This window comes from Chenopodium quinoa, unplaced genomic scaffold, assembly GCF_001683475.1.
Source record: "Chenopodium quinoa cultivar QQ74 unplaced genomic scaffold, ASM168347v1, whole genome shotgun sequence".
Lineage (NCBI taxonomy): Eukaryota > Viridiplantae > Streptophyta > Magnoliopsida > Caryophyllales > Amaranthaceae > Chenopodium > Chenopodium quinoa.
In genome coordinates this window covers 3,093,080-3,119,189 of record NW_018743206.1, presented here as the reverse complement: position 1 = coordinate 3,119,189, position 26,110 = coordinate 3,093,080, and the positions used below count along the sequence as shown (strand labels likewise).

At 39.4% G+C, this 26,110-nt stretch overlaps 1 non-coding gene across 1 annotated transcript; it reads right to left on the bottom strand.

Moving 5' to 3' along the window:
• Positions 1–3,174: 3,174 nt before the first annotated feature.
• On the bottom strand, positions 3,175–3,248 carry TRNAW-CCA. Its single transcript has one exon. It is a non-coding gene; the product is annotated as a tRNA-Trp (tRNA).
• Between the last annotated feature and the right edge of the window lie 22,862 nt (positions 3,249–26,110).

Here is a 26,110-nt window from a genome sequence, read left to right as displayed (position 1 = left end):
CTGCTCAAATTGCCATGGAAACCGCCTAGAGAGAAAAGTCAACGCAAGCAAAACTCTTACCTTTATTGGCTAGGTGTTTCTTGGTCTTGTGAATGCGGAATTTCGTATGTAAAAGGGTTGGTTTAGAAAAAGAGAGAGAGAGAGTAAGCTTTAGCTTAGAGATAGAAGAGAATTAGAAAACTAGAGAGTTGATGATTCTTGATTATATTTGATGATTGAAAACGGAGATTTTAGGAGGCTATTTATAGATAAAATCAGCCGGACGAATAGAAAAACAAATCAGAGTTTCGACGAGAATAAAACAGGTTAGCGCCAGACGCTAGACATTAGCGTCATGCGCTAAGGCTAGCGCCAGGCGCTAATCCCTGTCGTAAGGCGCTCATCATTAATTTCACGTTTTTCTTAATTTTGATAAAATTTAGCCGTACACAAGGGCAAAATCATATTTTCCCTTAAAACACTCTTTTATTCTGATTAAAACTCCAAAAAGTCAACTAAAGTTGATTTATCAATGCTAATTGAATTAGGAATGAAAAGAACCTTCTAGAAGAATCTAGAACACTAAAATAAATACTAATTACATTAAGAATGATAAATCCATATTAGGCCCTCCTCTAGATCATTGGGCCGCACATAAAGATCAAACCGGGCCAAGTTTAGTTATTTGGCCATAACTTCCTCATTATTCATCGGAATTGGGCTTATAATATATCGTTGGAAAGCTCTTTTCAAGCCCCATCCAACTATACCATTATTGAACCCTTTCCATGGACCAAAACAAACTATATTGGCTGTTTTCTTAAAATAGGTTTTCAAAAACAGAGAGAAAGAAAATAATTATAAACTATCCGTAACACTAGACTTTCCACACTTTCAATTCATTCGATTATGATTCGACGCAAGAGGTACTCATCACCGGGTTTGGTTTTGGGGAGACACAAATGGGTGTCTACAGAAGCCCCCACTTTGACTGAGTTTGGAGAAACGCGAGTTTCGAAAACAAAAGTCAAAGTATCGATAGGGACGGAAAATGATTCAGAATGTTCTGCGATTCTAAATCATTCTTGTAACGGCGATACCTACAAAACTAGCATTAGGTAAACAGATAAAAGAGTTAAGAAACGCGTATCTTGCACCGTCGAGCACACGTCTCCAAGGGTAACTGATTTGTTGCTGCATTTGTATTTTTGATAACCTTGTACAAGCCAGGGAACGTCATCCCGTTGTTTGTTTTAACGATATTCTGCAAGCTAGAGAATACCGCCTGAAGACTGCTACGCCTATAACTGCCTCCAATTCCGCCATGATAGACTTCTGCAAGCTAGAGAACCCCATCAAAGATTGCTTCGCTTCAAACCACCTTCTAGCGCTTTGTTACCATCTTCCGCAAGCCAGGGAACACAATCGAAGATAACTTCGCTTGAAATCACCTCTAGTTGTTTGTGACAACTCTCTGCAAGCTTGGGAATGCTGTCGAAGATATCCTCAACTGAAGCTATCTTCATTTGTTGCGATAATATTCCGAGGAAAATTACCGAAGACCCACGCTTGTCGATCTTTAAAGCTTGCTTGAACTTTGCTTCCGCTATGCTAGTACGTCGGCGCTTTTGCTGCTTTTGAACCTGTATGTCGGTGCCTTCTGAATTGTGAACCAGTATGTCGGTGCCTTTGCTACATAAACCATTATGTCGGTGCCTTTGCTATATGAACCATTATGTCGGTGCTTTGCGATGAGCCAATGCTTAGGCGCTTTAAGCTAAGTAAGATCATTCATCAGGTCGATCACTTTATGGAATTGTAATCAAGCCGATTACTAAATCATGTCAAATTGCTTAAAGGGGCTAACTGGCGTACCAAGGAACCCAAAATTTTTGTAAAAGGTCGAAATAACCGCTTTGAGTGGCTGAGCATTATGTCGCCGCTGAAATTCTGCTGGCGCCACATCTTTAGCTCTAGCGCCAGCTGCTGGAACTAGCGCCAAGCGCCAAACCTTATCGTCTAGCGCCAAATCCTGTCGCTTGGCGCAAGAGTCGGGATTTTCGTATGTACCCCTCCTCTTCGTCATTTCCGCTGTTGCTACTTGCTTTTGTTCGAGAATCGCCGCTGAGCTTCAATTCACTCATTCTTCAACCGAATTCGCTCAAGTTTGTTGCAAATCGAAGCTTTTTTCATCTACTTTCCCGATCTATGTAAGTTTCCTTCACACTCACTCCGATTTTGATGAACTTTGCATATATTTGTTCACGAAATTCTTGAAAATTCAAAATTTATAATGCTTAAATCACTTTGTTTGTCAAATTTTATGCCATGAAATTTCTTGATTATGTTTATATATTGCCTTAGGAGTAATTCGAGACTTGTTTGACTCAATTTGGTGAAGAAATGAACAAATCACCATTGTTGGGCCTCTTAAGGTCGGGAATACAATGTGGCTTGTTCTTGATGTTTTCGCTAGCAATTCTTGTCCAATTTGTCACAATAATTACTAAAGTATTGTAAGAAATTTTTTGATTGCTTGAAAAATGTCGTGTATGCTCAATCTGAAATTGTGCTCTTTTTTAGTACTACATACTCTTTTTTTTGCGAACATAGTATCATGCGGCTAGGAAAACCATAGATACTATAGAACCTTAATTTATGATTATTTTACACAATGTAGCATGGCTAGACAGCGAGATTTGGGTTCACAGTCCCGAGACACACGACGGGAGCATGAGCCCGTAGAGGAGGACGTCGACCCGTCTACTTCTCTTGGTCCCCTCCCTGAGTGGGATGAGCGGACTCTGTACTTCTCCCCCGTCCACCACATCTCTGAGAGAGTGCGACGTGGGATCACGGATGGTAGGACGCAATTCCGCGGCTCAGGCTGCGATACCTTGGGCGACATGTATAAGATGCACATCGGTATCGATGGAGAGGTGAGACTTCTTTGGGAGTCTTGCAGGTTGACTGCACTCTTTGAGACCTCAAAGGCCATGATTTCCTCTAGCAAGGGTCACCACGTGGCTCGTGCCCTGGTGGAGTTCTTTTGGGGCACCACCAACACTTTCCACTTCCCTTGGGGTGAGATGATGGTCACCCTTACCGACTTCAGTCTCATTACGGGACTGGAGTTTAGTTCTACCGCGCTGCCGTTTGACAGCGAGATCAGTGTCTTCTCTACAACAATGGAATCACGCTCTGTAGGATTTGAACCTACGACATCGGGTTTTGGAGACCCACGTTCTACCGAACTGAACTAAGAGCGTGTGTTGGCTTTGCCAACTTCTTGGGTTGCGGGCGGAAAAAGCGGACGTGGGGACTCGGGTCGGGAGGTTGAGGAGATGTTGGGTCCGATTGTTGTTCGGGCTCGTGCTAAGGTAGAGTCGACTCAGTTTAGTGCTAAGGGCATTCGCCGATCGACTATGGCGGCAGGTTTCGAGGATGATGCGACCACCCGAGAGCAGCGGGTGCGTATCTTTGTGATTATCTTGCTGTCAGGGAAGTTTTCCCCTGACAAGGGTAGTAGAGTGCTGCTTTACTACCTACTTGCGGTCCGTGATCTTCACTTGATCGGGACTTATGACTGGGCCAGCTTGGCCTATGCTGACTATGTTCGAGCGTTACGAGACTTGTGTCGACACCGGTCCTTCACGGGGAACGTCGCTATGTTCGGCTTTTGGAGAGTTGTAGAGGTATACTTTATATCCCATAAATTTTAGCTCTAAGCTTTGGTTAGCACTTGTTGATACTTTTTGCTTTTTGTAGATCTTGTTCTACAAGTACTTTCGTTCAATTGGGCCAGCGAGATCGTCGCCGTGCAAGTTTCCAGTGAGCGCTTGTTGGGGAGGCCGCCGCGCTGGGATGTCTACTTCTTATGTCCGAGATCAGATCATTTCAGTACGGTTCTTTGTATAGTTGAACACTTTCATATTACCTTTGGTAGATCCTTATCTCATAGGCGTTCTTCGCAAGAGCCTGACGCCAAGGATCGGCTTGGTTGTCCCTGGGTTAGCTGCGCAGTACGCCGATGAGCGTCGCTATTTCTTAGGGACATATGGAGCGGTTGTATATCTTGGAGAGAGGGTTGCTATTCAGCATTCCTCAAACACTTTCGTCGTTCCTGCTCCTCCGCCGCGTCATATGTTCAATGGCGCGAGTCTGGTGAACATGTAAGAGAGGGCTGGTACCCCTTGGCGATCTTATGCGATCCCTGGGCGGTGCTATGAGGAGGAGCTGTTGCCGCTGTTAGCTCCAGCCCCTGTTCTGGCTGAGGAGGTGGCAGTGTGATTTTCATCTTTTACCTTTTGTTAAGTAGCCCCCAAGTGATGTTTTACTGACTTTGATTTGCTTCCGTCAGGCTGGACCTACAAAGTTTGTGCCACCTCATATGTCCATCCATTATCAAGGGACATACGGGCCGATCGAGGAGATGATTCCTCTTGCTCCTAAAATTGAGCGCTTCATGGAGCTGTCGATTCCTCTTCACCAGACTCGGGTAAGCTTTATTTATTTGTAATTTTGTTCATGTATGTTATGCATTGTTACTGACTTTATTTCTTTGACAATTCTCACGCAAGGTGGTCACGGCGATGGCACGGTATATAGATGCCTTTCGGAGCCAGCTTGTTCAGATGAGGAATGTGGCTACGTATCGTCGCGACGACGCCGTTCAGAAGGTAGCCTTTCTTCTTATTTTTGCATTATTGCTTCTATTTTGATTGTTTCTTACTTAGTTTCTTCTTGCAGGGTCAGCCCATTCCTTCTCGTACCCAGACGAGACCTGAGGTCCGGAGAAACCCGGCGAGGTCTAGCTCGAGACGTCTCCGTACTGGCTCTGGCAGTCGGTGTGGTCGTTCTGAGGCTGCTAGGACCGAGGCGGTGGAGGGCTTGGGCTCTTCATCTGAGGGTGCACGTGCTGGGCCGGTAGGCCAGGGAGAGGCTACCTCGGCCCTAAGAGGTGGTGGGATGTTCGAGGTTGGCTCGTCATCGCAGCAGCCTCCGCAGCCTCAACCTCAGAGTGATCTTGGGTGGACGGGTCCTGAGCTGAGTTTTTCACCTCCCGAGGAGACTGGAGCTGGAGCTGGAGCTGGAGCTGGAGGAGAGGTTACTCCTTGTACTGCGCAGTTTTATGATATGACGGGTGTCTCTCATCATCTGCGTCCTCCAGCGCTGTAGTTTATGCCTGTGTTTATTTTATTTTTGACTTGTATAGAACTTTGCCCTTATTAGACTGATTTATTAGACACATTTGTATATACATACTATTATGAGTTTATTTGTTTAACATATTTATTATTTTTCATTTTTATGTGTATATTTCTGTGTGCAAAGAATTGTGATAATTAATAATTTTGCGCAAAAAATTCCGTCATTTTTATTATTGATGGAGGGTATCCAACTTTCTCCCCTAAAAATATTGGACTTACGAAAAACTTACAAATTAAGTTTAAATAAAATCCAAAAAATATTATTAATATAATTAATATATTTAGTTAAAGGGATATAAAAAGGATGAAAAATCGTAAAGTCATTGTTCAGGCACAAATCAGCCAGAAAAAACGCAGTTTTTGAAAAGCTCGTATGATAAGACACATCAGCCCCACCTGGCGCCACGCGTTTTGCGTTAGCGCCACACGCTAATTAGCGCTTGGCGCCAGGCTCTGGCGTTAGGCGCCAAAGTCTAGCGTCTGGCGTTAGGCGCTAAAGTCTAGCGTCTGGCGCTAATGAGCGCTGACTCTGAATCCTTTCCGAATTGAAACTGTGTGGATGTTGTGTATAAATAGCCCCCTGGTTTGCCGATTTTCATCATAATTTCAGGAGATTATATATAGTCTTAGCTTTTGAAAAAATAAATAATCATGTCTCTAATAACTAAGAGTTTTACCAACTTCACTCATGAATGGTGTCGGTCTTTAACTGCCAAGGAGAGAAAAGAATTAGACTTTTTTCATATGGGAGGTATTTATGGTGTCAACTATCAAGGGGGTAGATCTTGATATAAACTTCATTTATACCGCCTTAGAATATTGGGATGTGGATACTCATTGTTTTAGACTAGGGTGTGATGAAATTAGCCCTTTGCCGGAAGAATTCGGTGCTATCTTAGGCTTCCCTGCATTAGATCTTGCAGTATTCCCTAGAATAAATGAATATTATTATAAGGATTTTGAGCGCTTCTTTAATTTAAAAGACAAAAGATCTAACAAATATAGTAGATGGTAGCATAGTTAATTTGAAAGAATTTGCACGCCATTATTTTGATAGACCTTATTCTGAGTCTTTTCATGTTTATAGAAGAAGTGCTTTTTTCTTTTGTATGCTTGACCAATATCTTCTCACTAGTGGTAGAAATAATGAGGGTCAAGTAATTATATCAGCTGTTTTGGAGCAAATTGAATCTGGGAGAAATCCAATGCCATTAATTGTTGGAGAGACTATGCTTAGTCTTGATGAATTGAAGAGAAATCCAAAAGCACCTTTTCGGGGCTCTCCAATTTTATTACAGGTAGAAAAATAATATTTTTAACTACAGAAATCAAAAACATATTTTTGTACATAAATATTAATTTATTTGCATTGAATTTTTTTACAGATGTGGCTAATGGAGAGACTAGAATTAACTTTGAAAAATACACTCCAAATTGCTTTGTGAGAAGGAAGAAACGCTTCTCTAAGATGGGGCTCCATGAGTGGAAGAAGGTCTTTGCCTCTTGCAACTTTGCCATCAAGTGGATCATCCCTTGGTGGAAAATAGAGAAGATGGTTGGTGCGAACAAACAACCCTTCTGTCGTCTTCCAAGCTTATCCAAGATGACTTTTTATTATCCCTATAGGGTAAAAAGACAGTACGACCTACTTCAAACAATTCCTTCTGGGGATCTTCGTCGTCCTTATGAATTCTCTGTTTCTCAAGAAGTAGAAAAATTTGATGCTTATTGGAGCGCTAGACCTTTATGGAAAGTGATTACCCAAAAGGTTCCTCCTTCCTTGCCCAATGATGTGAAGAGGTAGCTTCTCAAGAAACCTTCAAAGGACATGAAGAAAAATCAGAGTAAAACTGATGTGAAGAGTCGTCTATGTGACATAGTGATTCCGGTTAAGGAACTCTTGAGTGAAAAGGTTGAATTCAAAACACCTACGATGCCTAAGAAGAAGAGCTCTACAAAGGATAAAGGGAAAAGAAAAGCTGACACTTCAGAGAAGAAGGCTTGGGAAGAGAAGAAACATGGAGTCCTAGCAAAGCGAGAAACTATTTACTCTAAAATTGAATATAGGTCCTCTAAAGGATGTCTACTAGCTAAAGTCATGGATGATGAAGAGGATGCAGACAAAAATTGGAAGAGAGCAAAGAAAGAGAATAAAGATTGAAGCAGTGCTTAACTTTCAATTATTAGACTTAGTTTTAAATTTAAAGTTAATTTATTTTATTTAAATTCCATCAATAATTTAATTTGTTAGTTTATTTTATTAATGAAATTTCAGCTTTTTAATTAAATAATCTCCTTTAAATTGAATTTATTAAAGCAATGAAAACTGAAAATTTAATTTTCCAGAAATTTTTTTTCGAGTACGGAAGTCAAAAAATTTCCAAAAATCACCGAAATATTCTCAGGTGCTCCCAGAAAAATGGCGCCGCTTCTTCATGACTTGCGTTAGCTGCAGCATTCTGGCGCTAAGGTTAATCGGCTGGCGACAGAACTTTTTCTATGACGCCGATGCTTCAATGAATTTCAGTCGAATTTATTTTTAAGTCTGGGATGCGAGGTTTGCAAAAAGTGAAGTGGCCGCACCCGTAAAGGGTTGCCTACGTATTCTTTCTTAAGGAATCAGGCCAAACGTAGCTCTCTTGAGTATCCTACTCAAGTAATTATGGGTAGTACTTTTTAAGTTGGTCAAGGTTTGTCATGTTCGAGAACTCATTGCCATCCATATCAGTTAATTTTGCTGCACCTCCTGATAGGATTTTTTTTACAATATAGGATCCAGACCAATAAGGCCTAAATTTACCCCTTGGATCTAAAACATTATTCCTTAATGCTTTTAACACCAAGTCTCCTACTTTGATGTTTCTTGTCTTGACCTTCTTATTAAAATGCCTAGCCATACGAGTTTGATAGCATTGAGTATGATGTAGAGCTTCTAGTCGTTTTTCATCAAGTAGAATTAGCTTCTCATATCTCGCCTTAGTCCATTCAACTTCATCGAGTTTGCTTTCTAATGAAAAGCGTAGTGATGCTATCTCTAGCTTTACAAGTTGTACGACATCTCCATAAACCAAGGAGAATGGTGTATTTCTTGTTGATTTACGAATTGACGTGCGATAACCCACAGTGCGAAATGGAGTTTGTCAGGCCAATCCTTGTAATTTTCTATCATTTTCTCGATGATAGTCTTTAGATTTTTATTAGCCGCTTCAACTGATCTGTTTGCTTGAGGTCTATAAGGAGAAGAATGATGGTGTTGAATGCCATATTTTTGTAACAATTCTTCACACTCGGCTTGAAAGTGAGTTCCATTGTCACTTATCATTTCATGTGGGACTCCATATCGAAAAATAATATTCCTTTCGATAAAGAGTGCTACATATTTTGCGGTGAGTTTAGCATATGATTGTGCTTCGACCCACTTTATGAAGTAATCAATTGCTACTAGGACGTATTCATGACCTCCTGTTCCTGGGGGAGTAATTTTTCCAATAATGTCAATTCCCCACGTAGAGAATGGTTATGGTGAAGTGTAAGTGTAGAGTAGAGATGGAGGAACATGTTGTAAATTGGCATAAATTTGGCACTTAGGGCATCTTTTTACATATTGATGACAATCCCTATTCATGGTAGTCTAATAGTATCCTTCTCGCATTATCTTTTGGACTAGCATTTTTCCATTTACATGAGTTCCACAAATGCCTTCATGGACTATCCTCATTGCTCTTTGAGCGTCCTTTTTTCCTACACATAAAAGAGCTCGACCCTTAGGTACCCTTTTATGTAACTCGTTGTCTATGAGTACGTATTGGGAAGCCAAAATTCTTAATGCCCGATTTTCTCTTTTGTCAGCATGAGGAGGGTATTCTCCTTTGGTGACATAATTAAGTATATTCGTGTACCACTGTTCTTCTTCTTCTTCTTCATCTTGAATCACTTCATCATCTTCTATAGCTTGAATATAAGCCGATGCCTTTTTTCTATAGTTAGAGGCATTTGCTCGATTTTCGTAGGAATCCTAACCATTGAGGCTAGCCTTGCCAAGGCATCAACAAATTGATTTTCCTCTCTAGGTAGATACGTGTATTCTACCTTTTCTAACTGATTAGTGAGAGTTTCCAGATAAGTTTGATAAGGGGCTACACTTTCGCTCCTTACTTTCCATCTCTTAAAAATCTAGTTGATGATCAATGAAGAGTCCCCGAATATTCGTAATTTCTTCACTCCCAATGCCAAAGTTGTTTCAAGGCCTACCACGCATGCTTCGTATTCAGCAGCGTTGTTGGTAACGTCGAAATCTAACTTTATGGAGATTGGAACATGCTATCCTTTAGGTGATACTAGTAGTACTCCAACGCCACATCCTTTTTGATTCAAGGCTCCATCGAAGTATAAGGTCCAAGTATCATCTTCTGTGACCATCAAGTCTTCGTCTGCAAATTCAATGTTGTGTATTGCCTTTGAATCTTATATTGGAAAGTCCGCTAGAAAATCTGAGACCACAGATCCTTTGATAGCTTTTTGAGGCATGAATCTTACATCGATTTGGGCTAAGTTGACTATCCATCTTGATATGCGCCCATTGAGTGTAGACTTCTCGAATAAATACTTGAGTGGATCCATTCGGGAAACTACAAAGACTGTATGCACGAGCATGTAATGTCTGAACTTAGTTGTGGCCCACACCAATGCGAGGCACAATTTCTCAAGTGGTGTATAGCGTACTTCATACTCGAGCATCTTTTTACTTCGATAGTATATTGCATTTTCTTTACCTTCTACTTCTTGTGCAAGCATGGCTCCCATTGTTTCTTTGGTGACTGTTAAGTACAACCTAAGAGGTATTCCTTAAAGTGCTGGTGCTAATACGGGAGGATTTGCGAGATAGTCTTTGATCTTTTCAAAGGCTTTTTGACACTCATCATCCCATATTACCGGTACATTCTTTGTAAGCTTCTTGAATATTGGTTCACATATTGTTGTCAATTTTGATCTGAACCTGCTTATGTATTGCAACCGGCCAAAAAATCCTCGAATTTTCTTCTCGGTTTTGGGCGGTGGCATTGACATGATTGCCTTAATCTTGGTTGGGTCTGTCTCTATTCCTCTAGAGCTTATGACGTAACCCAAAAGCTTGCCTGAGGTGACTCCGAAAGCACACTTAGATGGGTTCAACCTCATGTTGTATTTTCTTAGCCTTTCGAAGAATTTTCTCAAGGCTACTTGATGATGGCCTGGGAGATCTTTTGACTTTACAATCATATCATCCACATATACTTCAACTTCTTTGTGCATCATGTCATGAAGTAAGGCAGTCGCTGCTCGTTGGTAAGTAGCACCCGCGTTTTTCAACCCGAATGGCATTAACGTGTAGCAGTAAGTACCCCATGGTGTTATGAAGGTTGTTTTCTCCATGTCTTCTTCTGCCATATGAATTTGATTGTATCCCGTGTGTAGGGAATATTTCAAGCGTTAATCCCTTAGCTTGAACCCCACTATGATCATACACTAAAGTACGGCGGTGTCCAAAAGGGAAGAAGATAGAGCAAAAGAGTCGTCAACAAGTTTTTTAGGAACTTGTAAACCGTTCACGAGGTGAAGGTTACACCCCTTAACGATCCAAGAGATCGTCAACTCCATAAGGTCTTGAACCAAATAGGGTTCGGGGATGAAGGTACAAATCCAACCTAAAAGAGATTGAACCTGCCCTAATAATAGGCCTCTACTTTATTCTGATCGTATTCATGTGCGCTTTCTGACTAACATGCAATAAATAGGTTTACCCTAAACCTGTTTATCTATGTTGGTTGAATATAATGCACAAATAAATCTATTATTGGCGATCACTTGAATTATAATCAAATTAACCCTAAACAAGATTATTAATAATAATATAATAAAGCGTGATTACAAGTACCAATGCCCTTTAAACATGCATAAAAGGTGTGATCAAGCAATAAAAATATATATCAAGCAACATAATAATCATAATAAAAATAATAATAATCATAAAACATGTTAAAGCATAATAATAGCAAGATCCTAGGCATGATACTAACAAGTTTAATAACAAACCCTAGCATGTCAATAAGCATCAAAAATCAAATCTTTATCCCTAACATGATACTAGGAATCATAAATATTAGGAAGAACATAAAAAGCATCATACTCTTAATCATACTTGATATTAAAGTTACCCTAGACATGATACTAAGAATCAAAATAACAATCTAAGCATGATTTCTATATCATAACATCAATAAAAACATTAAAGTACTTACTTTGATGCCTCGTAACTCTTTCTAATAACAAAATACACACATTAGTAATTTCTAGGAAAATAATAAGCAAAACATTTAAATCAAATAATGGAAAGAGAGAATTGGGACCAAACCCTCAAATTTAAACATTTCACGTCTAGGGCGAAGGCAACTTCGAATATGGCTAGGTGTATCTAGATCTAATGAATGCGGAATTTTGTATTTGAAAGAAGATAGTTTAGGAAAAAAACAGAGAGAAATCAAGAAAATCTTAATGAGAGTTGGTGAGAATTGGTGAGAGTTGATGAATGAAAATTGGTTATTGTTGATGAAAACTGGTTATCGAAAACAGAGTTTTTACGACGTTATTTATAAAGAAAATCAGCTAAAAAGATAAAATATCAAAATAGAGTTCTAGCGCAGAAAAAACCGAATTAGCGCCAACGCTGGCTACTGGCGTCAGACGCCAACATTAGCGCCAGGCGCCAATGCTAGCGCCAGGTGCCAAGCATAGCGCCAGGTGCCAATGCTAGGGCCAGGTGCCAAGCATAGCGCCAGGCGCTACAGCTGGCGTTTGGCGCTGATTCAGAAATTCACGCGTTTCTTAAAATCAGATAGAAATTGCCGTACAGGAGGATAAAATCGTATCTTCCTCAAAAACCGTTCTTTAATTTTAATTAAAACTCTGAAAAGTCAACAAAAGTCAATTTATCAATGCTAATTGAATTAGGAATGAAAAGAACCTTCTAGAAGAATCTAGAAGACTAAAACCATTCCTAATTGCATTAGGAATGATAAATCTATATTAGGCCCTCCCCTAGATCATTGGGCCGCGTATAAGGCTCAAACCGAGCCCAGTTCAGTAAATTGGCCATAACTTCCTCAATATTCATCGGAATTGGGCTTATAATATATCGTTGGAAAGCTCTTGTCAAGCCCCATCCAACTACACTATTATTGGACCCATATCATGGACCAACCAAACTGGATTGGCTGATTTCTTAAAATAAGTTTTCAAAAACAGAGAGAAGAGAAAAGAAATTAAAACTGTCCGCAACACTAAACTTTCCACACTTTTACTTCATTCGATTATGATTCGGCGCGAAAGGTACTCATCACTGGGTTTGTTTTTGGGGAGACACAAATGGGTGTCTACAGAAGCCCCCACTTTGACTGAGTTTGGAGAAACGCAAGTTTCGAAAACGAAAGTCAAAGTATCGATAGGGACGGAGAATGATTCAGAACGTTCTTTGATCCTAAATCACTCTTGTAACGCCGATACCTGCAAAACTAGCGTTAGTTAAACAGATAAAAGAGTTAAGAAATGCGTATCTTGCACCGTCGAGCACACATCTCTGAAGGTAACCGATTTGCTGCCGTGTTCCGTTTTGATGACCTCCTGCCAAGAGAATGCCATCCCGCTTGAAAACCGCTATGCTTGTAACTACTTCCAATATTGAATATTGCTTCGCTTGAAACGATCCTCCTCCGCTTTGATAATATTCTACGCCCAAGGGAATGCCATCGAAGATTGCTTCGCTTGGAACAGTCCTCTTTCGCTATGATAATACTCCACGTCCAAGGGAATACTATCGAAGATAACTTTGCTTGAAATCATCCCCTTCCGCTTTATGACCATCTTCCACGTCTAAGGGAACACGATCGAAGACAACTTTGCCTGAAATCACCTTCAGTTGCTTTTTGACAATTTTCCACAATCTATGGAACGCCATCTTGCTGTTTTGATGTTCACTCGTCTATGAAAAATGGAGCTTCTTTTGGATATGTCCACGCGCCTCTGAACAAAGAGCTTCTTTTTAATAAGTCCACGCGCCTCTGAATAATAGAGCTTGAAATACATGTTCACGTGCCTCTGAACAATAGAGATTTTGATAATATGAACTTCTGAATGATGCGTCCACGCGTCTCTTGAGCAAAAGAGCTTGAAAGAAATGTCCACGCGTCTCTGAACAAAAGAGCTTGAAAGAAATGTCCACGCGTCTCTGAACAAAAGAGCTTCGAATGATGATATGCCCACGCGTCTCTAGAGCAAAAGAGCTTTGATAATATGTCCACGCGTCTCTAAAAAAAAGAGCTTGAAATACATGTTCACGCGTCTCTAAACAAAAGAGCTTAAAAGTTATGTCCACGCGTCTCTAAACAAAAGAGCTTGAAAGAAATGTCCACGCGTCTCTGAACAAAAGAGCTTCGAATGATGATATGCCCACGCGTGTCTAGAGCAAAAGAGCTTTGATAATATGTCCACACGTCTCTGAACAAAAGAGCTTGAATTAATATGTCCACACGTCTCTTAACAAAAGAGCTTGAAGGAATATGTCCACGCATCTCTGAACAAAAAAGAGCTTTGATAATATGCCCACGCGTCTCTGGAGCAAAGAGCTTTGATGATATGTCCACGCGTCTCTGAACAAAGGAGCTTGAATGACATGTCCACGCGTCTTTAAACAAAAGAGCTTTGATACTTGAACGTTTGTTGCGATAATATTCTGAAGAAAAATTTCTGAAGACCAACGCTTGCCGATCTCTAAAGCTTGCTTGAACTTTGCTTCCGCTAAAACCAGTACGTCGGTGTGTCCGTGATGAGCCAATTCTTAGGCGCTTTAAGCTAAGTGAGACAATCTTCCATTAGGTTGATCACTTATTGTGATTGTAATCAAACTGACTACTTAATCATGTCAAATTTCTTATAGGGGCTAACTGGCGTACCAAGGAACCCGAAATTGTTGTATGAGGTCGAAGTCACCTTTCAGAGAGGCTTCGAGCTCTGTCGCTGCTGAAATATCTCTGGCACCAAGAATTGACTCTGCCGCCAAACGCTGAGATCTAGCGCCAGGCGCTAAAATCTGTTGTCAGACGCTAGATGTTGTCATTTGGCGCTGGAGTAGGGTCTTCCCTATTCTGCTGCATCTGTATTTATTTTGGACTATAGAACTTTGATAATCTCTTTAATTATCTTAGGGTTGAACTAAGGTTTATCGTTGCTTGACTCATTGACTTGACACGACTCAAGGTATAAACTTGACTCTCTGTGATTGACTCGAGGTTGACTCGACTCGAAGTATTTGACACATGTGTGACTCATGACCCGTGTGTGCATAGTGTTGATTGTGCGACTCGAAAATGCAAAAAAGCAAAAATTTTCCGTCATTTTTGTAGAGGGTACTGACTTTCTCCCGAAAAAGAAAGACGCAAAAAAGAATCGAAGTGAAGTTTTTGAAGGTGCATATTGAATGAGCTTAGTCAAATGCTGTTTCTCACAGTACAAGGATTGTAACATCATAGAGTATCCTAGTTTACTCAATAATGAAAGTATTTAGGTAACTTAGGCACGGAGGCTAAGCACTTCATACTTCGATGCAATGATGATTATGAGTGATGTTGGGCATTTTGACAAGGCATGCGTCACTGTTATGTTAAGATTTCATGACAAAGGGTTCATAAGAGAAGTATATTTGGTCATGTATCTGTGATGTGTGTGAAAGTGACACTAAAGTTAGGCCGCAAGGGCTAAGTGTGTGGGAAAATATTATTTCAAAAAGAGTCAAATGATGGTGACTCTTTTGGCTAGGTAATCTAATGATGTAGGGATCAATCCCCCAAGTCTAGCTCTAAGTAAATAGGGATGAGCACAGGGGATCCCTTGATATGATCAATTGTGAATGTAAATATGAATGCATGTTTATTACGGCCGCACCTCGATGTGAGGTTGCCTACGTATCCGTTAGGAATCAGGCTGAACGTAGCTCTAGCCGAACCTTGCACAAGTGTGTGTATACCTCAAAAAGGTATTTTTAAGGGTTGTAACGTGGTTAGGCTAAAGGTTATAGAAGAAGGGGATAAAGGCTCAAGACCCTCGATAAGTCCCCAAGGTGTGCAACCTTGCTTTTGAATATTTGTTTTTATACTTGATTTTCTACTCTTTTTTAGCTCTCTTTTTTTTGCTTTAGCATTTATTTCATTTTTATAAGTGTGGGCAATCCCTATCATGCGGTCTATTACTCACTTGGCATTCATGTTTCTCAGGCACGGTACCGAGCACTCGATAAGAGAGACAATCTGAGACGTGTTCTTATCAAAGACATTTTCATGTCAAAGACATTGGAACACTTGCCCTTTTGTATACTTTGATTATTTTTTTTCCTCAAGCTTTTTTGAAAATTGCATAAGTTGCACACCATCCCATCCCAAGGTTAGGTAGATGTAGGTTGAAAAAAGAAAGGTCTATCGTTAGACGAGGCTCAAAGTGGTTTATGAAGAAAGGGGTCGTATATTTAAAGGGTGAAAGGTGATATGATGTGGCTACAAGGGGTGCCTTAAATCATCGGTATACCTTGTGCTTAATTTGACATTTTTTTTTTGCAATATAACGAAATGATCATATGTAAGAAATAAATGCTCATTTTATTAAAGGAAAATAAATAAAGAATCTACAAAATTAATCTAAGGGAAGGGAACAATGCCTATGCTAGACTTATTGGGGAAAGGATAATAATAAAAAAAAAAGTAAATAGGTCACGAAATCTTGTCGTTGAAGCTCGCCTTTGTTGTTTTCTTTATCATCACTCGCTCTTCTTGTTAACTGGAGGTATGGGAAGCTTGTTATTATCAATCAAATGTTGGATAGCCTCCTTTAGCTTCCAATAGTCCTCAGTAGCATGACCCCTACCTTGATGGTACTTGCAGCGCACATTTGGATTCCAACTAGGCACTCTCTTCTCAAGCGGGGGATCTTGAAGTGGTCCAATAGGAGTAATGAGCCCCTTGGCATAGAGTCGATCGAAAGCATCAACGTAGCTAATTCCAATAGGGGTAAAATCCCTTTTTTGTTGCTTTCTAAATCCTAAGATCTCATTAAGGTCGAAAGTACCAACACTGTTGCTAGAGTAGGTGTTTTTGGAAGGAGAAGGATAGTCTTTCTTCGTCCCTTTACAGCCACTATTGTTATTATTGTTAGTAGCTTTTTGTTTTGCGTGGTCATCTTCGATTTCAATTCCGGTGTCATAGAAGGCCTCGAAAGTATTCAGATTGTGTTGATATTTTAAATGCTTCGAATACTTCTCTTGGAGATTCTTGATAAACATCCTCACATATTCTTTTTCGAAGGGCACCTCAATCATCTTAGCGGAATTTTCCCTCCATTTATTAAAGAAAGAAGTAAAGCCTTCATTCTCTTTTTATCTTAGCATCTCAAGTTGTCTATGGTCGGTTTCAACTTGAATATTGCACTTGTACCTATCAATGAAAGCGTTTACTATCGATTCCCAGGTAGAGGTTTTCTCTTTGTCAAGGAAGAAGAACCATTGTTGGCTAACGGTTTCAAGAGATAGTGAGAACAGAGAGGGGAAAACCTTCTTATTGATACCCTTAATGTTCATTATAGTTTCGAAAGCTCTTAGATGGAAGTAAGGGTTATCTGTTGCCTTGAATTTAGGGATGTCAGTGGCGTTGAACTTATGCGGAAGAAGTTCCTTGTCCAGCGAGACCCCTTGTAAACTCATGCCCTGAAATTTATAGTCACTAGATAGCTTCCTCAAACTTTCTTGCATGAGGTTCATTTGTTGTTGCTTCACAGGGTCATCAATTTTGAGGGTTAAAGCCTTTAAGACCTCAATCACGTCATTCATTTGATTCCTAAGTTCATTGACCTCTTCTTGACTTGCCATTATCTTTTTAGCCTTACTCTTTTGACGAATTGGTTTATCAAAAAGTGAAACTTGAATAAAGAGGTTGTCCTTGATTAATCGCCCTTCTCTCCTCGACCAAGTACTGTGGAAAAGGAATTTGGGGATATTTATTGTTAATTATTTGACTCAAACTTTATTCAACATGCAATGGATGGAGGAAGTGAAGAAAGATTGGAATAGAATGTGAAGAAAAAAATGATGTAGATGGAGGGATATGAAGAATTAGGAATAGAATGTACCCCCAACTCAAATGACGGAAAAGACCGACTCATGCATGAACCTAAGACATGGTCATGGTGATGTGTACTCAAAGTGTGTGCTAAGACTAGTGAGTGTAGGTGATATGTTAAGACTCATGTCATGACCATGTGGCTAGACTATGTGACTAGACTCAATTAATGACTTAACAAAGTGTTATTGACAGCGAAACTTAACCGACTTAATTAGCAAACTGGTTAATTAGACACTAGGTGACGACTCGATCAATAATCTGAACTGTCGGCAAAACGACAGGACTGGCGTCGCGCTGTGTAGTGTAGCGCCAGACGACAGAGCTGTCGCCAGGCGCCACACTCCACGGAGTGGCGCTACAGTCCAGACTTTGGCGCCAATGCTGGAGCTTCAATCCGATACTATTTTCGGTGTTATTGATCAACAAGGGTATGCCTAAAGTCGTATTAGGTCAATTCTGATTAAAAATATTAGACTTTATTTACTCAAATTAATTAATTAATTAATTAATTAGGCAAAGTTCTTTAAGTCATTAGTTTATTTAATCTCAACACAAGTCAAACAAACGGTTAAGAGAAACATAAAATATATGCACAACAATTAATGCACATTTAGTCAAGTAGGCACAATATGATGCAATGAGTTTGCAACCTAACCATGGCTCTAGTTCTCTAAAGTTCGGGATATGGTTTATTCAATAGAGGGTCCATGGTTAATTGTCCAGATTCACCGCGCGGAAGCCTAACTGTGAAGGGTTGGCGCGAGTGGATGGGACACCGTGAGTTTTAGAAAAAACTCGCTTCCATGGTTTGGTGAATTCAACATTCTCAGATGTACCCTTTGTTGCTCAGAGCGTTCAATCAGGTAGATGGAGCATGAATTCACAGAGGGTTATGTCCATATGTAGAACACATATGGGTTTCAGAAAAGTGAGAAAAAATTCAATCAGGAAGTAGGATCGAGCAAACAATGCGAAAAATTGGTCGAAAATAGAACGCATATTTCTGGCTCGGTATTGAAAGAATTTGGCGCCAGCAAACAGAGCTTGGCGCAAGGTTTTAGCTGTAGCGCCTGGCGACAAGCTTGTCGTTTGGCGCTACAGTTAAACGTCTGGCGCCAATGCTCTGGTCGCTGACGCTAATTCCTACATGCCTCAGCAGCATTCCGTGCTCGATAAAATTTTCCAGTTTCGCGCAGTGTTATTTCGGTCCTAGTTAAGAAAGATATTTCTCAAATTTCCTACGTGTAAAATCCTATGTTTTAACTCATTACGGATGGTCTTTCCAATGAGATCTTTTTTATGCATATGACAATAATGTTAATCAAAATTACGCACATGAAATACTTAGAACGTTTCGAGTCTCATCCACTCATTCTAAATCATTGCCAAGACAAATTCAGGAATTAAAATAGAAATCCTCCCCAGTGGAGTCGCCAAAAAACTGTAGGGATTATTTCAAGCGATAATCCCCTAGCTTGAACCTCACTGTGATCATACACTAAAGTACGGTGGCGTCCAAAAGGGAAGAAGATAGAGCAAAAGAGTCGTCAACAAGTTTTTTAGGAACTTGTAAACCGTTCACGAGGTGAAGGTTACACCCCTTAACGATCCAAGAGATCGTCAACTCCATAAGGTCTTGAACCAAATAGGGTTCGGAGATGAAGGTACAAATCCAACCTAAAAGAGATTGAACCTACCCTAATAATAGGCCTCTACTTTATTCTGATCGTATTCATGTGCGCTTTTTGACTAACATGCAATAAATAGGTTTACCCTAAACCTGTTTATCTATGTTGGTTGAATATAATGCACAAATAAATCTATTATTGGCGATCACTTGAATTATAATCAAATTAACCCTAAACAAGATTATTAATAATAATATAATAAAGCGTGATTACAAGTACCAATTCCCTTTAAACATGCATAAAAGGTGTGATCAAGCAATAAAAATATATATCAAGCAACATAATAATCATAATAAAAATAATAATAATCATAAAACATGTTAAAGCATAATAATAGCAAGATCCTAGGCATGATACTAACAAGTTTAATAACAAACCCTAGCATGTCACTAAGCATCAAAAATCAAATCTTTATGCCTAACATGATACTAGGAATCATAAATATTAGGAAGAACATAAAAGGCATCATACTCTTAATCATACTTGATATTAAAGTTACCCTAGACATGATACTAGGAATCAAAATAACAATCTAAGCATGATTTCTATATCATAACATCAATAAAAACATTAAAGTACTTACTTTGATGCCTCGTAACTCTTTCTAATAACAAAATACACACATTAGTAACTTCAAGGAAAATAATAAGCAAAACAATTAAATCAAATAATGGAAAGAGAGAATTGGGACCAAACCCTCAGAAATTAAACCTTTCACGTCTAGGGCGAAGGCAACTTCGAATATGGCTAGGTGTATCTAGATCTAATGAATGCGGAATTTTGTATTTGAAAGAAGCTAGTTTAGAAAAAAAAAGAGAGAGAAATCAAGAAAAACTTAATAAGAGTTGGTGAGAATTGATTAATGAAAATTGGTTATTGTTGATGAAAGCTGGTTATCGAAAACAGAGTTTTTACGACGTTATTTATAAAGAAAATCAGCCAAAAAGATAAATATCAAAACAGAGTTCTAGCACAGATAAAACCGAATTAGCGCCAACGCTGGCTACTGGCGCCAGGCGCCAAGTGTAGCGCCAGGCGCTACAGCTGGCGTTTGGCGCTGATTCAGAAATTCACACGTTTTCTTAAAATTAGATAGAAATTATCGTACAAGAGGATAAAATCGTATCTTCCTCAAAAAACGTTCTTTGATTTTAATTAAAACTCTGAAAAGTCAACAAAAGTCAATTTATCAATGCTAATTGAATAAGGAATGAAAAGAACCTTCTAGAAGAATCTAGAAAACTAAAACCATTCCTAATTGCATTAGGAATTATAAATCTATATTAGGCCCTCCTTTAGATCATTGGGCCGCATATAAGGCTCAAACCGGGCCCAGTTCCGTAAATTTGCCATAACTTCCTCAATATTCATCGGAATTGGGCTTATAATATATCGTTGGAAAGCTCTTGTCAAGACCCATCCAACTACACTACTATTGGACCCATATCATGGACCAACCAAACTGGATTGGCTATTTTCTTAAAATAAGTTTTCAAAAATAGAGAGAAGAGAAAAGAAATTAAAACTATCCGCGACATTAAACTTTCCACACTTTAACTTCATTCGATTATGATTGGACGCGAAAGGTACTCATCACAGGGTTTGGTTTTGGGGAGACATAAATGGGTGTCTACACCGTGTATCCGTCCATGAACGAGAGAAGTGCATGATTTGCTGTATTATCTATCAAAATATTGATGTGTGGTAAAGGGAAGTCGTCCTTTGGACTTGCCTTTTTTAGATCTCGAAACTAGGACGAAGTTGGCCACCCATTCGGGATATTTGGATATCTTGATAAAACGTGCAGTTATTTGTTTTTGAACTTCTCTCTTATTTTAAGAGCTACGTCAGGTTTCATTTGACGCAACTTTTGTTTTACTGGTTTCATTCCTGGAATTAGTGGTATGGTGTGTTGAGCTATTTCTCTATTAATGCCTGGCATATCTTCATATGACCAAGCAAATACATCGATAAATTCTTTAAGTAGATTGATTAAATCGGTTCTTTCTTGTTCATCAAGTGTTAATCTGATTTTAACTTCTCTTTTAATGGTTGAATCATTTGAGATATCAACCGTCTCAGTTCCCTCAATTATTGGTGTTTTCTTTTCAAGTGTTTCCATTGCTTTAATAATTTCTTTGTCATTTTCATTGTTAGTTAAGCAATGTTTGTCATCTTAGGTTAAAAAAAACACGATGAATAAGAGGAAGAAGACATATTACTAAACTCAGAAATCATTACATCGAAAAGAGATATGTCCTCGGGGACTTGATTGCTAACTATTTTAGGGGAAGAGAAAGAAAAAGGGGGTGCTACAACTAAGGATTTAGATGACTCAAGAGGAAAGGACTCTGACTCCGACCCAGACGACTCTTTGAACATCGATCCTTGCCCTGTCGTAATGGAGATTCTTATTCCACTTAGAGTAGTCACCTTAACTGTCTTGTTCCACCCTTGTAGTGATCCTTCCGCTGGAGTGGTGAGCTTCGAGGGGTCAAAGTTTTTGCTTTGTTGGACCGTTTGGATGAGAGAGGAGTTATCCTCTATGTACGTCGGCTCATCTTTTTCTCGCCCAAATAGTAATCCCATGACATTAAAGTCAAAGCATGGGGGTGCTTTCTCCTTGAGGATAGGAGTTGGGACTTCATCTAGAAAAGAGCAATCTAGGAAAATTTCGAATCCCAATTTCCTTATGCCATTTACAACAAAGGGTTCGGGAAATTCATAACATGGATAGTCCTCTCCTTCTTTTATGAATTGTCTATTGAGAGTAAGAGGATACTGATCCATTGAGATTGCTTTCTTTTGGATGCGAGCGTTCCTACACGCCTTAGACTTTTTCCTGGGCTTGCTTGAGATCTTCCCGAGTCGGTTCGAAACCAAGTCCGAAAGTGTTTAACTTAGGGAGGCTAGGTAATTCCATCGATTTTGTTATTCCTTTCTTCTTTCCTAGAGTCATTCCAGGAAAATGCCCTTGTTTCTTCAGAATAGTGTTCAATGTCATGTTGGAGTGGGGGTCGTGGCAAAGAGGGGTCCTTTCATCCTCTTTGATTAAGGAGACTTCTTCATTAAAGCCCCACAAGTCTTCATCGTCTTCATCGTGCTCCACATTAATGATTGGATTTTCTATAGCTTTAATCCTCATGGGTGAAGCATCAATCGTAACATGAATTCCTCCAACTATGGCTTTTACCTGTTGGTGGAGATATGAAGGGACGACCTTTAGGTCATGAAGCCAAGGGCGTCCCAATAGTAAATTAAATGAGGCTTTTATATCCACCACTTGAAACGTAGTAGCGTGTTCTATTGCTCCTGCCGTTATATTCATGGTAATCTTGCCAAGAGCTTGACGAGGAGTGTTGTCATAACCTCTTATTCCTTGTGTTGACGGGGTTAAGTCTTCATCCCTTATGCCTAGCATCCTCGCAGTTCTGAGTGGACAGACATTAATTGCCGATCCATTGTCTATAAGAGTCATAGGAACGTTCATTCTCTTGTAAACTACTGTAAGGTTTAGTGCTTTATAATGCTTGTCACCTTCTGGTGGTAACTCCTCGTCAGAAAAGGTGATCAAGTTGATAGGACTAGGGAGATCACTCGTAAGGAAGTTAGCCAACCCCTCAGGAGTGGTGTCAGAATCTATCCCTATATTATCCAAGGCATTCATCACTACCAACCTGTGTTCTCGAGATGTTTCTAGAATCTTCCAAACATTCATTTCAACCTTGGGTTTTCTTGAACTACTTGACAATATCATTGTCTTCTATGATAGGTGTGGGAACTTGTTGCGTTATAGGTTGTGTTGAGATGGGAGGTTGCATTCTCCCAGATCTTATGAGGACGTCTATAGATGAATCTTCTTCATCCCAAAAATCGCTTATTGGGTATATGACTAAAAGTGGAGGTTCTTCCATATCTTTAAGATAGACGTCTTCATTATCGCTGTCCCAAACACCATTTATGTTAATATCTTCTTCTTATGTAATTTGGACTAGCTTTTTATCATCAATCATTTTCTGAACTAAATCTTTAAATTTAAAACAATTTTCAATAGTGTGACCCCGTGATTGATGATATTGACAGTAGAACCTATCCGTCCTTTTTAGCGATTCAAATGGTCTCGGTTCGAGAGGTTTGATCTTGCCACTCTCGGAGAGCCATTTGAACATTTTAGCGTAGGAAATCCCAATTGGAGTATAGAGTTTATTACTCTTCTTGGGTCTATCGATTACTTGTAAAGAAAAGGGTTTCTTCTTCGTGGGTGGAACACTTTTTCTGAAGCTCCTCTAATTTTTTCTTTGCGACTTCGAGAGCTTCAAGTAGAAATATTGATCCCTCCCATATGGACAATGTAAGCAACCGTACATCCTCTTTGCTTGCTGGTTTAGGAAAATCATCCATGGCAACGAAAAAGATCTCCTCCTCTTCTTCGATAGCATGAATTTCTTCAATAGGTTTGATGAGAGATGAGGGATCTACCTCGTTGTCATCATCAAAAATGGCCAAGGAATGAGCGAGAGGTGCATTGTCAATGCTCGACTTCTTACTGGCAGGAGGCAATGGTAGTTTGTTGTTATCGATTAAATCTTGGATAGCTTCCTTAAGCTTCAAACAATTTTCGGTAAGATGACCCCTACCTTGGTGATATTTGCAATGTGCATTGAGGTTCCAGTTAGCTGTCCTCTTCTCAACTGGTGGGTCCCCAAATGCTCCAATAGGAGTTATAAGACCTTTTGTATTTAGTTAGTGAAATGCGGTGTCATAACTCATACCTATAGGAGTAAAGTTCCTCCTAAATGGTTTCTTTTTCCCTTGGTTATTCATAGCAAGGACTTCACTTAAATTAAAGGTGCTAACATTGTTTGAGTGGGTGGTTTTGGAAGAAGAAGGATTTTCGTTCTTCTTGCCTTTCCAGCCACCGTTGGAGATACTGTTAGCGGCTTTCAGCTTAGCCAGGTCGTCTTCAATATTAATTCCAATGTCATAGACAGCCTTGAAGGTATGGAGATTATTTTGGTACTTGAGATGCTTGGAGTACTTCTCTTGAAGGTCTTGATGAACAACCTCACAGATTCTTTCTCGCTTGGTACTTCAATAATATTATCAGAGGTTTCTCTCCGTTTGTTGAAGGAAGAAGTGAAACCTTCATTCTCCTTCTTCTTGAGAATTTCAAGTTCCTACCTATCAATGAAAGCGTTTACTATGGACTCTCAAGTAGAGGTTCTTTCTTTCTCAACAGAGAAGAACAATTGTTGGCAAACGGTTTCAAGATATAGAGAAAACAAAGAGGGAAACACCTTCTTGTCAATACCCTTGATGTTCATTATTGTTTCAAAATCTCTTAAGTGAAAGTAAGGGTTGTCAGTCGCTTTGAATTTCGGGATGTCGTTGGCATTGGACTTCTGCGAAAGAAGATTCTTGTCCACTGAGACCCCTTGTGAGCTAATGCCTTGAAACTTGTAGTCACTAGATAACTTGCTCAAACTTTCTAGAATGAGGTCCATCTGTTGTTGCTTCACATGATCATCGATTTTGAGGATTAAAACCTTCAATGCCTCGGTCACAGTAATCAATTGGTTCCTGAGTTCATTAACTTCCTCTTGAGATGCCATTATCTTCTTAGCTTTCCTTTTTCGAGCGATTGCTTTGTCGAAAAGTTGAACTTCAATAAAAAGGTTGTCTTTGATCAAACGCCCTTCCTTTCTTGACCACGCGCTGTAAATTAAACCATTTTTGTTTTAATGACTTGACTCAAATTGACTTTGACTTTACGGGTTTTGAAAAAGAAAAAAGCAAAAATAGGGTGCATATTTTTGGCAAAAATAAGGTGTATATTTTTGAGAATTAAGTATAGGGTTCAATCAAGTGGTTTAAATAGGAGGATTAATATCCAACTTACCCCCCTAAAAAAAATGACGGAAAAAAACGCACATACAAGACTCTCTTAGACATGGTCAAAGTGTGCATTAGTGTGTGAATTATATGGCGAGTGCAAGTGACATGCTTTTAACTCTTGTGTAAGACCATGGGAATTAGTGCCTAGATTTGATTAATGACTTGACACGGTATTATCATCAGTAAAAATTAACCGAATTGGTTAGCAAACTGTTCAATTAGACACAAAGTGATGACTCGAGCAATAAACCGAACTGTCCCAAAACGACAGGACTGGCGCCTCTCTTTGCAGTGTAGCGCCAGACGACAGGACTGTCGCCAAGCGCTACGCTCCACATATTGGCGCTGCAGTTTAAATCTCGGCGCCATTGCTGGAATGTCGATCTGGAACTGCTTTCGGTATTATTACTTTATAGGGTATGCCTAAAGTCGTACTAAGTCAACTCTGATTAAATTATTAGACTTTAATTACTCAAATTAATTAATTAATTAATTAATTAGGCAAAGTTCTTTTAGTCATTAATCAGTTTATGTAGTCTTAACACAAGTCAAACAAACGGTTAAGCATTACCCCAAACATGAACCCCACTGTGATCATACACTTAAGTACGGTGGCGTCCAAAGGGAACGAAGATAGAGCAAAAGAGTCACCAACAAGTTTTAGGAACTTGTAAACCGTTCACAGGGTAAAGGTTACACCCCTTAACGATCCAAGAGATCGTTAAATCCAATAGGTCTGGAACCATGACTGGAAGTTTGGGGATGAAGGTACAAATCCAACCTGAAAAAGATTGAACCTACCCTAATAATAGGCCTCTACTTTATTCTGATCGTATCCATATGCGCTTTCTGACTAACATGCAATCAATAGGTTAACCCTAAACCTGTTTAATCTATGTTGGTTGAATATTAATGCATAAACAAATCTATTATTGGCGATCACTTGAATTGTAATCAAATTAACCCTAAGCAAGATTATTAATTATCTTATTAAGCGTGATTACAAGTACTAATTCCCTTTAAACATGCATAAAAGGCGTGATCAAGCAATAAATAATATATCAAGCAACAATAAATAATCATAACAATTATAAGAATAATAATCATAATCATGTTCATATAAAAAATTAAGCATAATAATAGC